The following is an 18,202-nucleotide window of genomic DNA, read 5'->3' as shown; positions in this document are numbered from 1 at the left end:
TCAGTGATGGTATCATGCGCACAGACTTAACTTCTTACGGCCACAGCTGTTTTCTGTCATCCGTTTCAGTTTCAGCACTAATGACGTATCATATCTATAATGCCGCGAACCATGCAATGGGTTTGTTTATTTGTGTTTTGCTTTTACAGCCCAGCTGCGCCGGTTTGTGTTACCTGTGTGCCAAGGGAAGCGGGTGTTCCATTCTTTCTTTCTATGCCGTATGTGTTATCTCTTCCGATAGGCAGAGCGTTCCGTACTAACGTGAACAGCCTAGAATAGTCTTTGTTCTGGATGTAATTAGACGGTTCTAGAAACACTCGCGCCTAAAGATAAATTCTTGCGGAGCCGACGCCGCGGCATTCGATTCATCGACGCCCGCCTACGCACGTCACTTTGTTGAGTGCTGCTTCACCGCCTGTACATTGAGTTGCTAGGGGAGCAAAAGTTCGCTCTAATAAACTTGTTTTCCTTGAAGACAACTGCGTCGTTTTTGGCTTCGTGACAATATCTATACGAATTTGTAAAGCAGCAGTGTGAGGAACCCCAGTATAAACAAATTTCGCTATCCGATACTACGCGTTCCTCATGAGTACTTTCGTTTGATTGAAATTTTTAATTCCTCCTCACTTTGAGTATGACGTGACAGCAACTCGAAATTTGGATCACGTTACCGCTTAAGGCACTAGTACTTTTGCTAGTGTATTTATATTGCGACCTTGCAGAATCGCAACAGCCACTCGTAACTCGTTTATTATTCGGGAGAATTCTCTTTGCGGACCACAATTTTTACGTACTTTTATTTTCGTTTCTTCTTAATATCGAAAACCAAATCAAGGGTTTACGCATCGAAGCTACTATGTGGCTATTGGGCGCACCGTAGCGCTTGACTTCAAGTTAGGTTAAGCCAAGTGGGCATCTTTACGCGCTCCGAAATGTTGAAACGCGTCGTTTTCATTTTTTTCTATACAGCTAGAAAAGAACCGCCGCGGCTGATACTGTACCTCGTCCTTATTCTGCTCAGCAGTAAATATCCTTTCCCACACATCCCGTTGAGTCCACACAGTGGAATTCACCTAAAAATCTTATTATACAGTTAAAGTGCATGTATTTTAGTGGCCGGTAACATTACTGAAGTTGTGTACTTGTCATGCTAAGATGCTTCTTCATTTGCATAAATAATCCCCTGAGTTATTGCTAGTATGTGACGTTCAGATATCCAAAGCAACTTAGACTGACATGTCCCCATCGCAATTATTGGCGCGCTCGATAATAAGAAACACCAACGAAGTACAACTAACTAGTGTCTCTGTATCCGCCTTCTGCTCACGGAAGTAGACGACCTTAGCGCGGATGAAACCTCCCTCGTTAACTTAAAATAACCCGACCACTGCAACGCCTGCAGTGTAAACAGATATATGCCGCCATGTCCCCTAGGATAACACTACCATGATCATTTACGCGGGCCTTGAGACTGCGTAAATAGTGGTATTGTTGGACACATCTTAAGTGGCGGACTCTCAGGCCCTGATTACTTCCACAAAGTTTTGTGAATACGATACCCGTGACAGGACCATAGTTTGAAACGCGCAGAGTACGAGTTTATACTCTACAGAATATGCTTAGGCTACCCCGGCATAATGCTGAAACACGGCTCCTTTGCAGCAGGGTCTTAATCGGTACGATAGCTTGGCTGTAACACGTAATATGTTGGCTTCATTTGTAAGTCAACACGGGTTTGTGCCCAGTATCTCATCAGTATACTTCATGAGGCGACTAGCTCCGAGTTGAACTTTCATATTCCGGTTGTATATGCATATGCATATTACGTACGCGGCATTCCCAATTTATTTATAGTGAATACCAAAAACAACTGAACTGTTGACTCTCGTTATTTATTGGTGCCTACCCCGAAAGGAAGGACACATCGGAAAGAAGGACAATGAAAGATATGACGAAGCACAGAGCCTGTCTTCTTGTCTTTAGCGCCGTGCTTGTATCTACGATGCTGTTTCCTTTAAATCGAAGGCGGGGGAAGTTATCCGGCCAAAACCCTTTCTTCGGGTACCCATTGAATATCTATTATAAAATAACTTTGATCTCACCCGTCATGTAACTTTAATTTGCAATCACGAACGCTACACTCCGATAAATATCGCGTGAACAAGGGCTTTTTCCTTAACGGGATTATGTCTGTTTTTCTGACTGCATACAGGGAACTATATTGCTACCTCCCGATCCTTATAGCGTCGCGGATCGCTCTTTCCGAAGGTGGCGCCCAAGCCGCGGCATTCGCTGCGGCAACGCTCGCCGACAGGCAGAACACACCATTGTGTGAAGTCTGTTCCGCGCTCTCTTCGTCGCTGACTCTTACAACTTCAAATACGTACCGTGGCTACGTACGCCTTATTTTAGACCGTGTTTCCGCGAGTAATACAGAGGTTGATTTGCCCCATCCTGCCTCAAATGGCTGTCACATCCCGTCCACTTCTGGCGCCCTTTTTTTTCGTGGGCCACACGTGTTCGTGATTTTGTGTTCTTGTTGAAGCGCACCGCAGGAAAAGCCTGGTTATGTGCGAGTTAATGTCTGCGAGTTAATGACAGGCACCAATGTGGTTCCGGCAGTCGGAAGCTTTGCGAAGCAGATGGTACGACTTTTCGCCGTAAGATCTGCGAGGAAGAGAAACAAGCCGTGAGAAAGTCATTAAAATAGCACGCCGAGAACGAACATGCGACAAGTATGCTCGTCGCGTGTTCTCTATGTTCCCTATATATATAGGGAACGTTATTACTTCATGAATAAAGGCGTTAAAGGAGCCATGAAGAGAAAATACAACTTCGTTTAATTTGAAAGAACTAGGATTCAGTATCTCACTCAGCTCCATTAGAGCCACAAAAGATGTTTTTTAATGAAAAAAAAAGCAAGAAGTATATAAAAACTTTCAAATTTTGCGCCACAGTGACGTGTTATGAGCAAGAATGGCGTCATACGGGCCAACAATAAAATATAATTTTCAGTGCGTTAACTGCACGTTAGCATTCAAGTGATGCGGTCAAATGGAACTAGAGGCCCCATTACAGACGTCTAGTCATGTGTCGTCGCGACAGGGCAGTTAGGCGGCCACCAATCGCACAAACAAGGTTCCCTGACGTCATAGAAAAGTTGCGGGAAATTGGCTAAGGCATCGCGACTGCTTCACACGTTTTGTTTAATATCTCCGTTAATTGTTCGAAGATTGCGATGATATTGGTATCATTGTTATCGGGACTGAGCAGTTTTTCTAATGAACCCAACTTGTATTTTGTCGTCATGGCTCCTTTAATACTATATTGCCGTCCGTTGAGATAATTTAAAGCTTGATTGCATGAGATAATTCATTGAAAGTGACATAACTACGCGCTTTGCATAAGTGTACGTTTACGTTGACTATGTAATCCCACGCGTCAAAGAGGGGGCGGACGTGGAGGGGAAGAAAAAAAGTCCCGCTTTTCTATTGTTTGGTGCAGCATCGCCTCTGTTGCAATTAGCCTAAAACTGCATATTATTGACCTCCCTTAACATAAACATTATTTGCCTGAATACGAACTGTAACGTGCTACACAGTGGAATTGAGTGTGCAATGTCCTCTTCTGTGGCGGGGCAGACCTGTGTCATTACGTACAAATGTGACATGAGCCACCGTAATAATCCCATTCGGCGTTTCAAACAATTGCTTCGATACAGAAATTTGCTGTCCCTCTTTTTATAAAGAGTTAAGCCACACTGCTTTGCATTCCCACACTAAACGAAACGGAGCTGTATGCCGTGTTTCTGAAAAGCATCGTCGGCGTCGCTGGAAGCTTGGCGTACGCATATCGTGTGCATCACTGTCTTTGCAAAACTGCGGTGCTGTTATTTGACCCCATTTTCAGGCGAAGTTTGCAGGGTGCGCGAACGCGAACAAGCTGTTGTATAGTGACATATATTTACCGATCAGCCCATCGATTCCTGCACAGACGAAAGCACAGATACGATCATCCCCCTTCTAGCTCGCCACTTTGAAAAGACATCCGTGTCTACACTGCTGTAAGACTTCAGCGGTCGGAACATTACATACACAAGCTTGGAAGTGCACTGACAGCTTGCTTTTCCTGCACGTCGGTGTGACATGTGAAACGTGCTTCAGACAGCAGCGAAAACACAGTTACACAACCCAACCGTATCGAGCAATGCGTAATTAAAACCGTGAAGGCGTTCCCGCAGGATAATTTTGCGTACAACCTAAATGTGCCGATATTTACAGGTAATGTATGCTCGAATATATATCCGGTTGTATTTGTGTTGCACGCGCAGGCGTAGGCCACACGCTAGTAAACAGAAATATAGGTGCGAACGAAAGAGTCTGCTTCCGTGACAGCAAGCACATTCATCCAGGGAACTCCTTAATGAAATGCACATTGCACTGAAACACCAGCACGTTGCCTTTTTACCTGTAATATCAACTTAGGTTCAGCAGAACAATGACCTTTTTGCAGCTGGATTTCTGCGAACATTTAAGAGACAGCAGAATAATTACACGAGAAAAGGAATCGTTCAGAGCCATAGGGGCGCATAAAAGAACGACAGACGCATAGGGGCGCATAAAAGAACCAATTATCATAAGGGCGGAATAATTGCTTTATGCTTGTTAGCTAAAATCTACTTCGTATGTCCCACCGATTTCACACTACTCATGTTTAGTATAGGAGTAGCGCAGGATCTAAGATGAACGATTTAATCGCGCGTACGCATCATGCTTCAGATTTTCTAACTGCGCGGCATACACATTAAATGGCGGGACTGCGGCTATTTGAGTATACTGTGCAAATAAATGGCTCAAGATTTCACGCAGTCGTTTTCGACGTTACACGGTGCTTTAGCAATTACTGTCGCTTCTAGAACGTTCCCACGGAAGTCTTACCCAGATCTAAGTCGTTTTTTCGTCAATTGAGGGCTTAGGCCGTGTTCAGACTGTTGCCGCAACTGTCGTAATATCTTTAAAGAATGACGTTATTTCACGTCTCAGCCAACCGAACTGTGTGACACGCCGTTTTTTTTTACGTCCATACGTTACGATATGGCTTTTGCGTCGGTAGTGTGAGCATAGCTTTATTGCTGCATCCGCGCAAAACAACAGTTTACAATGGCTTAACTTGACACTGTGGCAAATTATCGTGTTCTTGCAGTGCTCACGTGAAACTAGACTCGAGACTTCAGATCAAATGAATTATTGTATCTGATATAGTATATTGCCTTTTGTGCAGCGAAAAAAGCTGCTCCACGGCATTTGGACGAAGCGTTGTGGGAAGCACCACTTAACAAGAAGCTGTAGACTCCAGAGGAGCTGTGCAATCGTATGAGGTGCATCGGGGATTGCGCGCTGTTTTGACTGCTTTGCGGTGTGGCCTCTCGGACAACGACAGCGTTGAAACGAAGTTCTTCCGAGAGCAATGTCGCTTTACGAAAGGACGTATCGGAATTACAAAAAAAAACAGAGACGTAAATCTGCCAGAAAAGCGTTTTCTGCGACTTTTCCGACCCTGGCGTACTTTAATAGATGACCCTACTTGAGTGTTTAACCCGCCGCGGTGGCTCAGTGCCGAAGGCGTTCTGCGGCTGAACACAACGTCGCGGGTTCGATTCCCGGCCGCGGCGGTCGCTTTTCTGATGGAGGCGAAAAGCACAAACGCCCGTGTGTACGAGATTTCGGCGCACGTTGAAGATACTGAGGTGGTCAAAATTAATCCGGAGCCCTCCACTACGGCGCGCCTCATCGTCTGCGTTGCGTCGGGTCGTTAAACCCTGCAATCAAATACTCCAGCGTTTATTAACCTGCGTTATTCTTTTGTGGCAGGTGATCAATCAGCTGAGAAAAAAAGACCGCAATCAGGCACGAATGATGAGAAGGAATCACTTCAAACGAACCAAGTTACGTTCAAAATGGTGCGGCACGAAAAACAAGGCACACTGCTGAACATGCCCCCACCTCTATTTTCGAAAAAAACTAGTTTATACAAAAAAGTATCTTTCCAAGCACATGGAGCCAACGAAATAATTTGCCACCAACTGTTGTGAATGCCAAAGATTTGTTGAAAGAATTATAACTCTTCTTTTATGAGCAGTAAAAACTACAGTTGTGTTAACATTTGCGTTTTTCGTGGTTCTGATGATGTTATTGTGTTTTATGATGTGTCTATTCCTGTGTTTTTCTTTGCGTGGTTCCTCGGCTTATTCATCTTGTGGTTTTTTTTTGCTTTGTGGTCTTTATTATGTTACATTGTTTTTGGCTGTTTAGCAGCTTCTTTTACTTTTTTTAGTCAATTTTTGCCTTTTACTTCTTTTTGAAAAAATGCTGTTCAGTATTTCACTTTCATTTTGTAATGCCGCTCCTGGCAGAACCGGAGAGTTAGCGTGCAGTATTCCTAAATAACTAAATAAAGCAGACCTGATTACACTAAGCTAATGCTAATTTGAAACCAGAAGTATTCATACCTTAAGCGTGCTTAACATCGAGAAGGAGAAAAAGAGCCCGGTAGTAGAAAAAAAGAGCAGAAAAAATAACAATATAATAATTGGTTAACCATCTTTCGAATTCAGTTAAGCAGGCTATAGAGGAGCACATAATTCTGGCAATCAAAGGGCGCTTTCTTTAATGCGGGTGAGCTCAGCGTTCTTGGACGAAAGCAGAGGGGGTGGGGAGCAGGAAATACGCGAACGAGCGAAATTCGCCTGGCTGAACAATGATGGAGCTTCTTAACCGCCGTTTCGAAAAAGGTCAGAGTTTCAGAGCGAAGGAACACAGTGTTGCAGGGTTAACCTTTACTAGCTGAATGGGGAAAAGGGAAGTGTAACCACCATCTTTTTAAAAGAAGTACGAAAAGTGAAAAATAAGAAGGCATTCTTCTCCGTGAAGGTGGATAATTATCTGAGCTGCATAAAATACACATCCTACACATGGTTAGAAAATGTACAGGCGTTTATTTTTCTCATTTGGCTACGGCGGTGACTAAAGCTTTGTGGGTGCTTAACGAAACTGAAAAGGAGCAGGGCTCTATTCGACCAAACAAACGTAAGGCCCACCATTTCCTTTCCGCGTTGAGGAACGACGATGATGATAGCAATAAAGAGGCCGCTGCACGGGAACGGGGGCACGGGCCCAGCTCGCGCCTCGCGCTCGGGCAGTTCCGCGTGACGAGCCCATCGAACGGGCGACCGGCTGTCGAGCTCCTTTCTTACGTCGCGATCCGCGACATTCCGTTCAAGACCCGCAGTGGTGGCTCAGTGGCTAAGGCGCTGCGCTGCTCAGCATGAGGTCGCGGGTTCGATTACCGGCCGCGGTGGCCGCTTTTCTGATGGAGGCGAAAAGCAAAAACGCTCACGAGATTTCGGCGCACGTTAAAGATCACCAGGTGGTCAAAATTAATCCGGAGCCCTCCACCACGGCGCGCCTCCTCGCCTGCGCTGCCTCGGCGCGTTAAACCCTACAATCAATCAACCCTTTCCGTACAAGCGCATGTATTGACAGCAGACGGGAATTCCACAGCTTTTGATACTTCACCGTCAACTATTTAACTGAAAAAGTAAATGAAATTCGACGTAATAATACGGCCGTTGTGTCGTGTAATTTTCGCTGGGAAGTTTCGATAAAGCTAGAGACAGCCGTTTTCTGTAACCATACTTTTCACCTGGGTACGCTTACAACTTGCCTGTAAAATAACTATGGAAAATCATTTGTAAATGCCTAACCAGCGGCCACTTGTGATTGTTTTTCAAAAAAATTCTGATAAAACAAGATTTACAGAGGTTAAAAATTCGGCTTAGCAGTTGCCGCTGCGGCTATTTACCTGGTTGTCAAGCGCTTGCATGCTCAGGTCGCGAAAGCCGGCGCGCAGCTGTACTGCCAATACAGACCTGCCGTTACCGCACATTATAATGTAGGTCATTTGTCGGTCATGTATCAGCATAATTGCACAATATTATATACTACATGTGATTAGAATATTGTACAATATAGCCACCGCACACAGCGAAGCCTTGTTTTGGTGTCTACTATGACCAGAATGGCTTGCGGACCACTGGATGTGATTCTATTCAGAGGTGTAATAGCCGATTGGGCGCTGAAAACAAAGCTTTATCATTTTCTGTGTTCTGATTTTTTAAAGCAAAGCTTTCTACCTCTACCAGACACCCGCCGCGGTGGCTCAGTGGCTAAGGCGTTGCGCTGCTAAGCACGAGGTCCCGGGTTCGATTACCGGCTGCGGCGGATGCTATTCTGATGGAGGCGAAAAGCAAAAACGCCCATGTGTACGAGATTTCGGCGCATGTTGGAGATCCCCGGGTGGTCAAAGTTGAATCCGGAGCGCTCCAGTACGGCGCTCCTTATCGCTTGCGTTGCGTCGGTGCGTTAAACCCTACTTTCATAATGGTCAGCGCAGACGAAAACTGGACAAGAAGAGTAAGACGACGCAAGCGGTTGTGTCGTCCTTACCCTTCTTGTCCGCTTTTCGTTTTGCGCTGACCCTTATGAACGCACTCCAACTCGCCCAATTCGATACCTTATACCCTACAATCAATCAATCAATCAATCGATCGATCAATCAATCAATCAATCAATCGATCAATCAATCAATCAATCAATCAATCAATCAATCAATCAATCAATCAATCAATCAATCAATCAATCAATCAATCAATCAATCAATCAATCAATCAATCAATCAATCAATCAATCTATACCAGCCAACGGTTCTTTCGTGGCGTGTGGGACAAGAAACTCCCAACGCGGCTGCGGAGGAAACGGTGGTTTTCACTCACGGAGCCCAGTGTAGAGGGCGCAGTGAATTTACCCAGCGTTCCCCGCGCGCTCACCCCGGCGGGTGCATCGGTGCGACCCGGCTTTATCGTCTGCTTTAGCGACGGTTGTTTTGGGACTGTTTTGGCGCAGCTTCGCGTCCATTGCGCACTTCCTTCGCACGGCTAGATGAAATTGTTCGACATCACCTCCTGGGTAACCCGAAAACGACAGAATTGAGTGGTCGTACGGCAAAGATACGTTAAAGATTGGTTTGCAGAGGACGAAAACAAAATGTAGAGATCACATACAGCTAAACAAACACTACATTTTGCGCACTACTTGCCACTAATGGGACTCCGTTTTCTAAATTGGTTAATACCAATTCGGTTGTCTTTAAACAGGTATTAAGAAAGGCGAAATGAGCAACTGGGTCTCATAAATAGCGATTATAAGAGTTCCTTCAGCTTTTTCCCAATTCGCAAACACTGAACTAACTAGTTTAAATCGGTATAAATAAGAATCACTAAGCTCACATGCCTAATTGTTTCGGTGTCCGCGCTTGTGTCGCGCGGTGGTGTAGCCCCGAGCTAGCACATTCGGACGGCTAGATTCCGCTGTCTCACCCTTCGAATGACGCTCCTCGCCGTTTTCTTTCCGCCGACGCACGCCCGGGCTACAGCGGCGGCGTCCGCCGCTCTAGCCCGGCGGTGGCCGACGCTTCTGCGTTCGGGACGCCGCCCGGGCGAATTCTAGGCAACGACAGGCAGAATCTCTGGTTTCACTCTTTGTAGAGCCACGTGTGTGAATTCAAGTGACGTAGCATGGGCAAATTGGTGTGGGTGTCGCTCACAGCTTTGCTTTACAACCACCTTCACAGCGTGGATTGGAGCCATTTTTTAATAGGAGGAAGCTCACTACCCGTTATATAATTCCTGAGAAGGGCCCTTCTATAAGGGAACACGGCCTTGCAGCAAAAAATGTATTTCTAATTGCACACTGTTTGCTGACGATTCGCATTCAGGCGGGAACTTTTTTTCATCAGGTGAGCATGCCCGTTTTAGTAAGTTGATGCAGCAAAGCCGCTACATTGCGGCGTTAATAAACTTGAAATTCGTCGGACTAAACACAGTGATTTGTAGGCTTTATTTTCCTATAGCAGCACACGTGACTTGAGGCAGGGTCATTCGAAGTTGGAGGTCGGAATATTTATGCTGTTATCTTTGGGTAGCTCTTCAAATAAAACTGGTTGACTTAAACGCGTCCTGCAAGCGTGTCAAGATGCTTTAAAGGTACCAATACAGGTTAGTGCGGCTAGGTCGATCAGTCGTAACAACAGCAAAGTTGAACAATTCGCCGGTAAAACAATTTGTAAGGCATATATTTGGGTCAGTATTCAATTTCGAGGCGTAAGAACCGGGTACTACAATACCTACACGTAGCCGCATTTATAAAGGGAATCACCTAGATCGAGGCTACGTATGTACTCTCAATGTAAACTACAAGTACATCTAGGAACCCGGATTCGTTGACACCCGAGATAAGGCGCTACAGTGTACCTGTTCATAGCATTATCAGCACAGCATAAAATGCCCTTAACCCGCAATGAATAAGACAAAGGTATGGTGACCGGAATGTACTCAACCTTTCCTTTTAATCACTCGTGGGGACGTTATAAGCCCTAATAGGAATATTATTAGAAGGCCGCTTATCACTGTTAATTTTTTTGATTGATTGATTGTAGGGTTTAACGCGCCGACGCAACGCAGGCGATGAGGCGCGCCGTGGTGGAGGGCTCCGGGTTAATCTTGACCACCTAGGGATCTTCAACGTGCGCCGAAATCTGCTGCACGGGGGCGTTTTTGCTTTTCGCCTCCATCAGAAAAGCGGCCGCCACGGCCGGGAATCGAACCCGCGACCTCGTGCTCAGCAGAACAACGCCGCAGCCACTGAGCCACCGCGGCGGGTAGTCGCCGACTTCGGCCACATTGCGGTCTTCGACACCTTTACGCGCAGAGCAGTTACCGTTCCTGCGCTTTGGCTGCGAAAATCTAAACTACAGTTCATGGAGCTGTGTAACCGTTGAACGAGGCTCTTTATTTTGAATTCCTTACGGAGTTGTCTTGCCTTGAATTTTATCTTCTTCCTGCACATGTCCTCATTGCGATCAAACAAAGAATTCACCGCATGGGAAGCTTTTTCCAAGTCCATCACTGGGTGACCCTGCAAAACCACCATAATTATTCGTTGGAAATACATAGAGACCCTGTTGCGCAAGGAAAGCTGCTACAGCAAGCAAATATAGTTATTTTGGCGGTCTATTGGAATGTGCCAGACACTTGGTCTCAAAATCCAGTCTCTAAAGCGCGAATCGCTTGGCAGCGGGCTTCTTAATTAGCACGGGGTATACATTAGAACCGAACGTATACGCTCGGGCAAAACAGGGCGAAAAAGGGCAATACATCTCTGTTGAGCTTGCATTCCCCTGTCAAAAATGATAGCCTCCTCACCCGCATGCCCTCTGCAGGCAATTTCCGCCTTCTTGTTGGGTTACACTAGCCCACGAAAGGCCCGGGAAATCTGACACTGCGACCGCGTCTGCCAGTCGATCTTCGGATCTTTCTGTCTTTCAGCAGTCGGCAAGAAATAATGAAGCGCACTTCATTCTGAAAGATTAAGCCTGATTAAGAGAGCTTTAGATGGTTAAAGTGAATAAAGTCAGGTTAAACTGGACTGAGGTGAATTAAGCTGGAGTAATGTGAATTGAGAAAGGCTGGGTATATTATTGTGGATTGACATAAATTATGATGCATGAATAAGGGTTAAGGCGGATTAAAGGGCATGGAGGTGAATTTGAAAGATTAGGTAAATCAGTGTGGAATTAACTGAATTTAGCGTTTTTATAGTGGATAATGTTTTGCAAAATAAGGTACATCAAGCTAGTTTAGGTGCTTTGAGGCGAATGAGATAGACATATACATTAGGGTAAATATTGATTGATTGTGGGGTTTAACGCACCGACGCAACGCAGTCGATGAGGCGTGCCGTAGTGGAGGGATCTGGATTAATTTTGACCCCCTGGGGATCTTTAACGTGCGCCGAAATCTCGCACACACTGGCGTTTTCGCTTTTCCGCTCCATCAGAAAAGCGGCCGCCGCGGCCGGGAATCGAACCGGCGACCTCGTGCTCAGCAGCACAACGCCTAAGCCACTGAGTCACCACGGCGGGTATTGGGGTAAATATATTACATGGATGGTGCTAGAGCAAAAGGCCTCAAGATAAGTTAAGCCTAATTATGATAGGTACAGGTGAATTCAGTTAGATACGGAATGATAAACCAATATGAACTAAGAATGACCGAGGGAGATTAACGTGGGATACAATAAACTGTGTAGGATTATGGTAGGCCGGGGTGAGCGAAGACATATTTAAGGTATTTAGAGGGGAATACACGAGGTTAAGGTTGATTATTAATGGTTAAGGGGGATGAATGTACATTACATGAAATTGAGATGATTTAATGGGAGTTTGGATGAAATAAGATAGACATGTGTATTGAGATGGTTTGAAAGATTTGGGTAGCTTAAGTAGTTTTTATTGAAGTAGGACGTATTACGATAGACTGTGGTGAAAAAAGGGGTATTTGGTTGGATTAGCATCTATGTGGAATAGCGTGTAATAAATAAATAAAGCTGAATTAAAGGTAATGTATATTGATTAAGGTAGGTGAGGATAGATTCCGATAGATTACGAGAAAAATCCCCGCATTTCCCCGAGGGGAAGAATGTGAAAGTGCGAATGCACGAGTTGAATTTGCGCGGTTCGGTAATGTTCCAGAAAGAGAGATCACACACACACACACAACTACAAAGAAAGAAAGATGCATTTATTCACAGACACCTATTTGTGTTGTCGTTGTACTTGATTGCTAGAGCGGATCTCAGCTTTGAAATTTCGTGTCAGTACTCCTTTAAGCGGGTGCATTAGCCCTTCTCACGCCCGATTCCTGGCCAATCCCCTACGTGGGTATGTGCCATGCACAGACACCTATTTGTGTTGTCGTTGTACTTGATTGCTAGAGCGGATCTCAGCTTTGAAATTTCGTGTCAGTACTCCTTTAAGCGGGTGCATTAGCCCTTCTCACGCCCGATTCCTGGCCAATCCCCCACGGGGGTATGTGCCATGCACAGACACCTATTTGTGTTGTCGTTGTACTTGATTGCTAGAGCGGATCTCAGCTTTGAAATTTCGTGTCAGTACTCCTTTAAGCGGGTGCATTAGCCCTTCTCACGCCCGATTCCTGGCCAATCCCCCGCGTGGGTATGTGCCATGCACAGACACCTATTTGTGTTGTCGTTGTACTTGATTGCTAGAGCGGATCTCAGCTTTGAAATTTCGTGTCAGTACTCCTTTAAGCGGGTGCATTAGCCCTTCTCGCGCCCGATTCCTGGCCAATCCCCCTCGTGGGTATGTGCCATGCACAGACACCTATTTGTGTTGTCGTTGTACTTGATTGCTAGAGCGGATCTCAGCTTTGAAATTTCGTGTCAGTACTCCTTTAAGCGGGTGCATTAGCCCTTCTCACGCCCGATTCCTGGCCAATCCCCCACGGGGGTATGTGCCATGCACAGACACCTATTTGTGTTGTCGTTGTACTTGATTGCTAGAGCGGATCTCAGCTTTGAAATTTCGTGTCAGTACTCCTTTAAGCGGGTGCATTAGCCCTTCTCACGCCCGATTCCTGGCCAATCCCCCGCGTGGGTATGTGCCATGCACAGACACCTATTTGTGTTGTCGTTGTACTTGATTGCTAGAGCGGATCTCAGCTTTGAAATTTCGTGTCAGTACTCCTTTAAGCGGGTGCATTAGCCCTTCTCACGCCCGATTCCTGGCCAATCCCCCGCGTGGGTATGTGCCATGCACAGACACCTATTTGTGTTGTCGTTGTACTTGATTGCTAGAGCGGATCTCAGCTTTGAAATTTCGTGTCAGTACTCCTTTAAGCGGGTGCATTAGCCCTTCTCGCGCCCGATTCCTGGCCAATCCCCCTCGTGGGTATGTGCCATGTCAGCGGCCAGGCAGCGCGCGCCCATCTCCCCCCGTTGCCAAGGAAGACGAGGAGATTCCTGGCCAATCCCCCACGTGGGTATGCTATGCGGACATCGCCGGTGGACGCAGGTTCAGGGTCGCTTAAGAAGTGCATTCGCACTTAAAATTAACCTAACATAACCTCCCTTTAACTCATTCATGAAACTGAACCTAAACCTAAATTCACCTTGTGAGTTTCCAAATGTAACCTTAAACCTAAACTAACGTACCCTTACCGCATATGTTGGACCTCTGGGTCCTCCAGCTGCGGCTCGATGTTCAGAAAGTGGAGCTACACGTCTTGATGGGATGATGCTTTAATGGATACTGCTAGAAAGCGGGCGCAAGCCGGCGCAGCCACGAGAGCATGCGACAGCTCGTGGCGAGCGTAATTAAATGATAATGATTAGCGTCGTCTGCTACAAGTGATGACAAAGAGGAAGTCACGACAGTCTCCCCCGCCGACACATGACGCTCAGTGGCTTCGAAAGGGTTGAGTAGCAGTACGGGGCTCTTGGCTATAGTGCCGCAGGGAAAACGTAGACTGCTTTACCTGACGGCTCTGTTCAGTCCACCGAGCGACTCTTCTATTCTTGTCAAGGTTGATAGATGTCTTGGACGCATAGTTTTGCCGAGTAGCACACTCTCTTTCTTCAATAAGTTTGCGTTTTTCCTGTTTCCAGGTGAAATTTCCGAGCACGAATCCTCTAACATTCACAGACCGCTTTCTCTCGCCATCGGTGTTTATACCGTCTAACCTGTGGTTTCTTCAACTTGTCCACGTTGTTTTCCAAGCCAAAGTGCATTTGTGAAGGTGGAAGCAGGAACGGTTTCTAAACCAGGCAAAGTTGTTGTGAGCAGAAAACTTTTCTTGTAGGTGTCGGACCTTTGGTGAGGGCGTGCTTTTGCTGCCTCTTTTTCTGTTTTCCTCCATGGACATCTTGGCGTATTGACTTCTGTTGTGTTCCGCGTCTGCAGCACGCCTATTTTCTGTTGACGGCTCCCTTTGTGCTCGGCATGGCGTCTCCTGGTACGTGCTTTCTTTTTCCGTTTCCTTGTCGACTCGCTCGCTTTGTAGATGTCCACTCGCGAAGATTTCCTGAATCCTTTGACGCCTCATCTCTGGAGTGCAGGATGACATTGGACTTGAGCGAAAAGATGACCGACTGCTTGTTGCATTGAAGTCAAAGCACTTCTGAGGTTTTAGAAAGCGAGCGAAATGATTTTCCCTCTGAAGCGTTATTTGTTCCTACACGGCGGTTAGAAAAGGGTCGTTGCTTGCCAATTTACGTGAGTTCGCTGAAGTTTCTTGGAGGATCTCATTCTGTTGCATATCGATTGCTTCTTTAGTAGAGAACTCGGCTCCAATGAGGGGATCGTCAACAAGCATGAAGTTTTATGGTAGTCGCGCTGTCGGTGGATAGCAGTTTTCTGGAGGGTGCGGAAGCATGATGGAGTTTGCCTGTTTGGAGACCAGGTCGACCGGTGTAGACGTCACGTTCTCCGTGTCGTTCTTACTGCTGTCTGCGGGGAACACGTATTTTGCGCGCCTTCTCGTTCACTTGCCACATTTTAGCTGGCTTATGCAGTCTCTCGCCAGATGGCCCTTCTTGAGGCAACAGAAGCATCTTCCGGCTTTGGCTAGCATCTCATTCTTGCGCGATAGGCTCAGTTCCTTTGAATCGCAGGCTTCGGCAGAGTGCCTTCCAGAGTGGCAAAAAAGGCACTGCTGCGGGTCACTCGCTGAGCCTTGCAGCACAGATGTATGAACTTCACGCGGATGATTGGCTTAACGTCCATCGTCTGGTCTGCGGTGGATTTTCTGTGTGGCGTTTTCAGCAATGGCCACACGACACGTCGGCTGGTATTGAAATTATTCCAAGAGCAATTGAAGCTCCTGGTCGGACTGGCCTGTTTTCTGTGCGATGTGACACATCGGTGTTTTGCGTCACATACCGCCCCCCCCCCGCCCCCCTGCGGAAATGCTACTAATTTTTTTTTTCTTTTCTTGATGGGTATTTGGGTTGGGTAAACCAGCATAACCTCAACTTAATTCTTGGCGGCGACATTTACGTAAACCTTCTCGAACCTTCCTCAATTCGTAAAGAACTGTGCCTAATTATAGAAGCAATGTTGTGTAAGTGTGATACATGAACCTACTCGTATCACAGAAAACCCAGCAAAACTCCTCGACAAATTTATCACTAACGCAAACGAAATCCAGGCGTGTGGCACCATATAGCCGCTCATATGGGTGATCATCTTCCAATATACTTATTCATGAATAATTTAACGCCAAAGACAAAGTACAACAAGCAGTTGTTACCTAAACGTGCCAGGAATGTCAATGAATATACGCTACAAAACCTTAAGAGCAAACTTGAGCAAGTCGCTTGGGACGACGTATATCCACAGTTAAACCTTGATGAGTCATATGCAGCCTTTTTTGAGACATTTGGAAAAATATACAAAGAGTGCTTCCCATACGAGAAAAGAAATCAACTATCTAAAGCTTGGAAACCATGAATATCGAAAGAATGCTTAAAAGCAATAAGAGCGAAAGACGTAATGTATAAAAAATTTCTAAAAACTAGAAAATCGGATGACCTCAGGAAATTTAAAGCTTGCCGGAACAAGGCTAATTCGGTAACACTCAGCGCTAAGAGAGCGTACATGCACACCTTGTTCAATATAGAAGTAATTAAAAAAAAAACAGACGTTGTCTGGAAACGCTTAAACAATTTAATAAACCCCAACCATATTCCTAACTGCGATAAGGTTAGTGTAAATGGCAACATTATACAAGGTAGAAAATTAGCGGACACTTTCAACAACTTCTTTGTGTCTGCTCCGAGCATTTCTCATTCCAACAGCTGTACGATTATATGGGACGGGAAGTTGTTAATAGCGCATTTTTAAGCCCCGTGACAAGCGAGGAAGTGCAGAAAACGCTCCAAGTACTTAACAACAGCAAAAGCTGTGATATTGATGAGATGCAAATACAACCTGTGAAGCATGCATCCGGTATAATTGCCGCTCCGTTGAAATATATCATAAACCTAATCTTTTCATGTCGTATATTTCCAAAACAGCTTCAGATTGCTAAAGTCACCACGATCTTTAAAGGCGGCGATAAAAATAAATTATGTAACTACATGTCTATATCTATAATTCAAATTTTCCCAAATGTATTGAAAAGCTATTACATAACAGGATGACTAGTTTCTTGAACAAACGTGATATAATAACACCTTTCCAGTTCGGTTTCACGAAAGGGAAATCTACAGAATCGGCACTCTTATCTCAAAAATAGATAATTTTAGGCTCATTTGAGCAACGTTGTTGTTCACTCGGAATATTTCAAGATTATTCAAAAACGTTCGACTTCATTATTCATGAAACTTTATGCTTAAAGCTGGAGCATTACAGATTTCGGGGATGCTTCCTGAAACTTCTAAAGTCATATTTAGAGCACCGGCAACAAGAGGTTGCAGTTAACGGCTGCCATTCCGAAACAAAGCCCATTCGTGCAGGTGTGCCACAGGGCATTATACTTGGCCCATTGCTGTTCAGCCTTTATATTAACGATGTTGTCCGCATTGATGAAAACGCCAAATTTGTTTTATATGCTGACGATTTAACCAAACTATTTTGTGACCCAAATATTCTAGATATAACAAAAAACCTAACAGAACTCTTGCGCGATTACATTCCTGGAGCAACAACTCTTCCTTAAAAATTAATCTTAACAAAACAACGGCTGTATTCTTCATATCCAAAAATAAAGCCTTGTGATCATCACCCCCCTTATGTGTGATGCAGAGAGCATTGAAGTTGTTCAATCGGTAAAGAGCCTAGGCATAATACTTCATGAAAACATGCTATGGGATTTGCATGTTCATAAAGTAAGAGACACACTGTCTAGGATAACAGGCATGCTATCTAGGATTCGGTTTTTCGTACCACCATCAGTTAAGATGATCATTTACAAATCTTTATTTCTGTCCTACATTTCGTACGGTCACCTGGTGTGGGGTATCACTACCGACTCAAACGCAATAAAACTGATGCTATTACAAAGAAAGGTAGTCCGCATAGTGGCAGATGCCCCTTACGACGCGCACAGCCCCAATTTTCAGGTCCTTATCAGTAACGCCTGTAAATGACCTCTATAGGCTGCAACTACTCCGCCGGTACAGAACATGTCTGACAAATAAAAGCACGTACCTGAACACTGTAGCCGATTTAAGTTTAAAAAAGATAAACTACCCTACGCGTAATACTGGTATTTGGAATGTCCCCCAAA

The sequence above is a fragment of the Haemaphysalis longicornis genome, unplaced genomic scaffold (genome assembly GCF_048455015.1).
Source record: "Haemaphysalis longicornis isolate Haplotype H1 unplaced genomic scaffold, Haemaphysalis longicornis Haplotype H1 scaffold_7, whole genome shotgun sequence".
Classification (NCBI taxonomy): domain Eukaryota; kingdom Metazoa; phylum Arthropoda; class Arachnida; order Ixodida; family Ixodidae; genus Haemaphysalis; species Haemaphysalis longicornis.
This window is presented reverse-complemented; position numbering follows the sequence as displayed.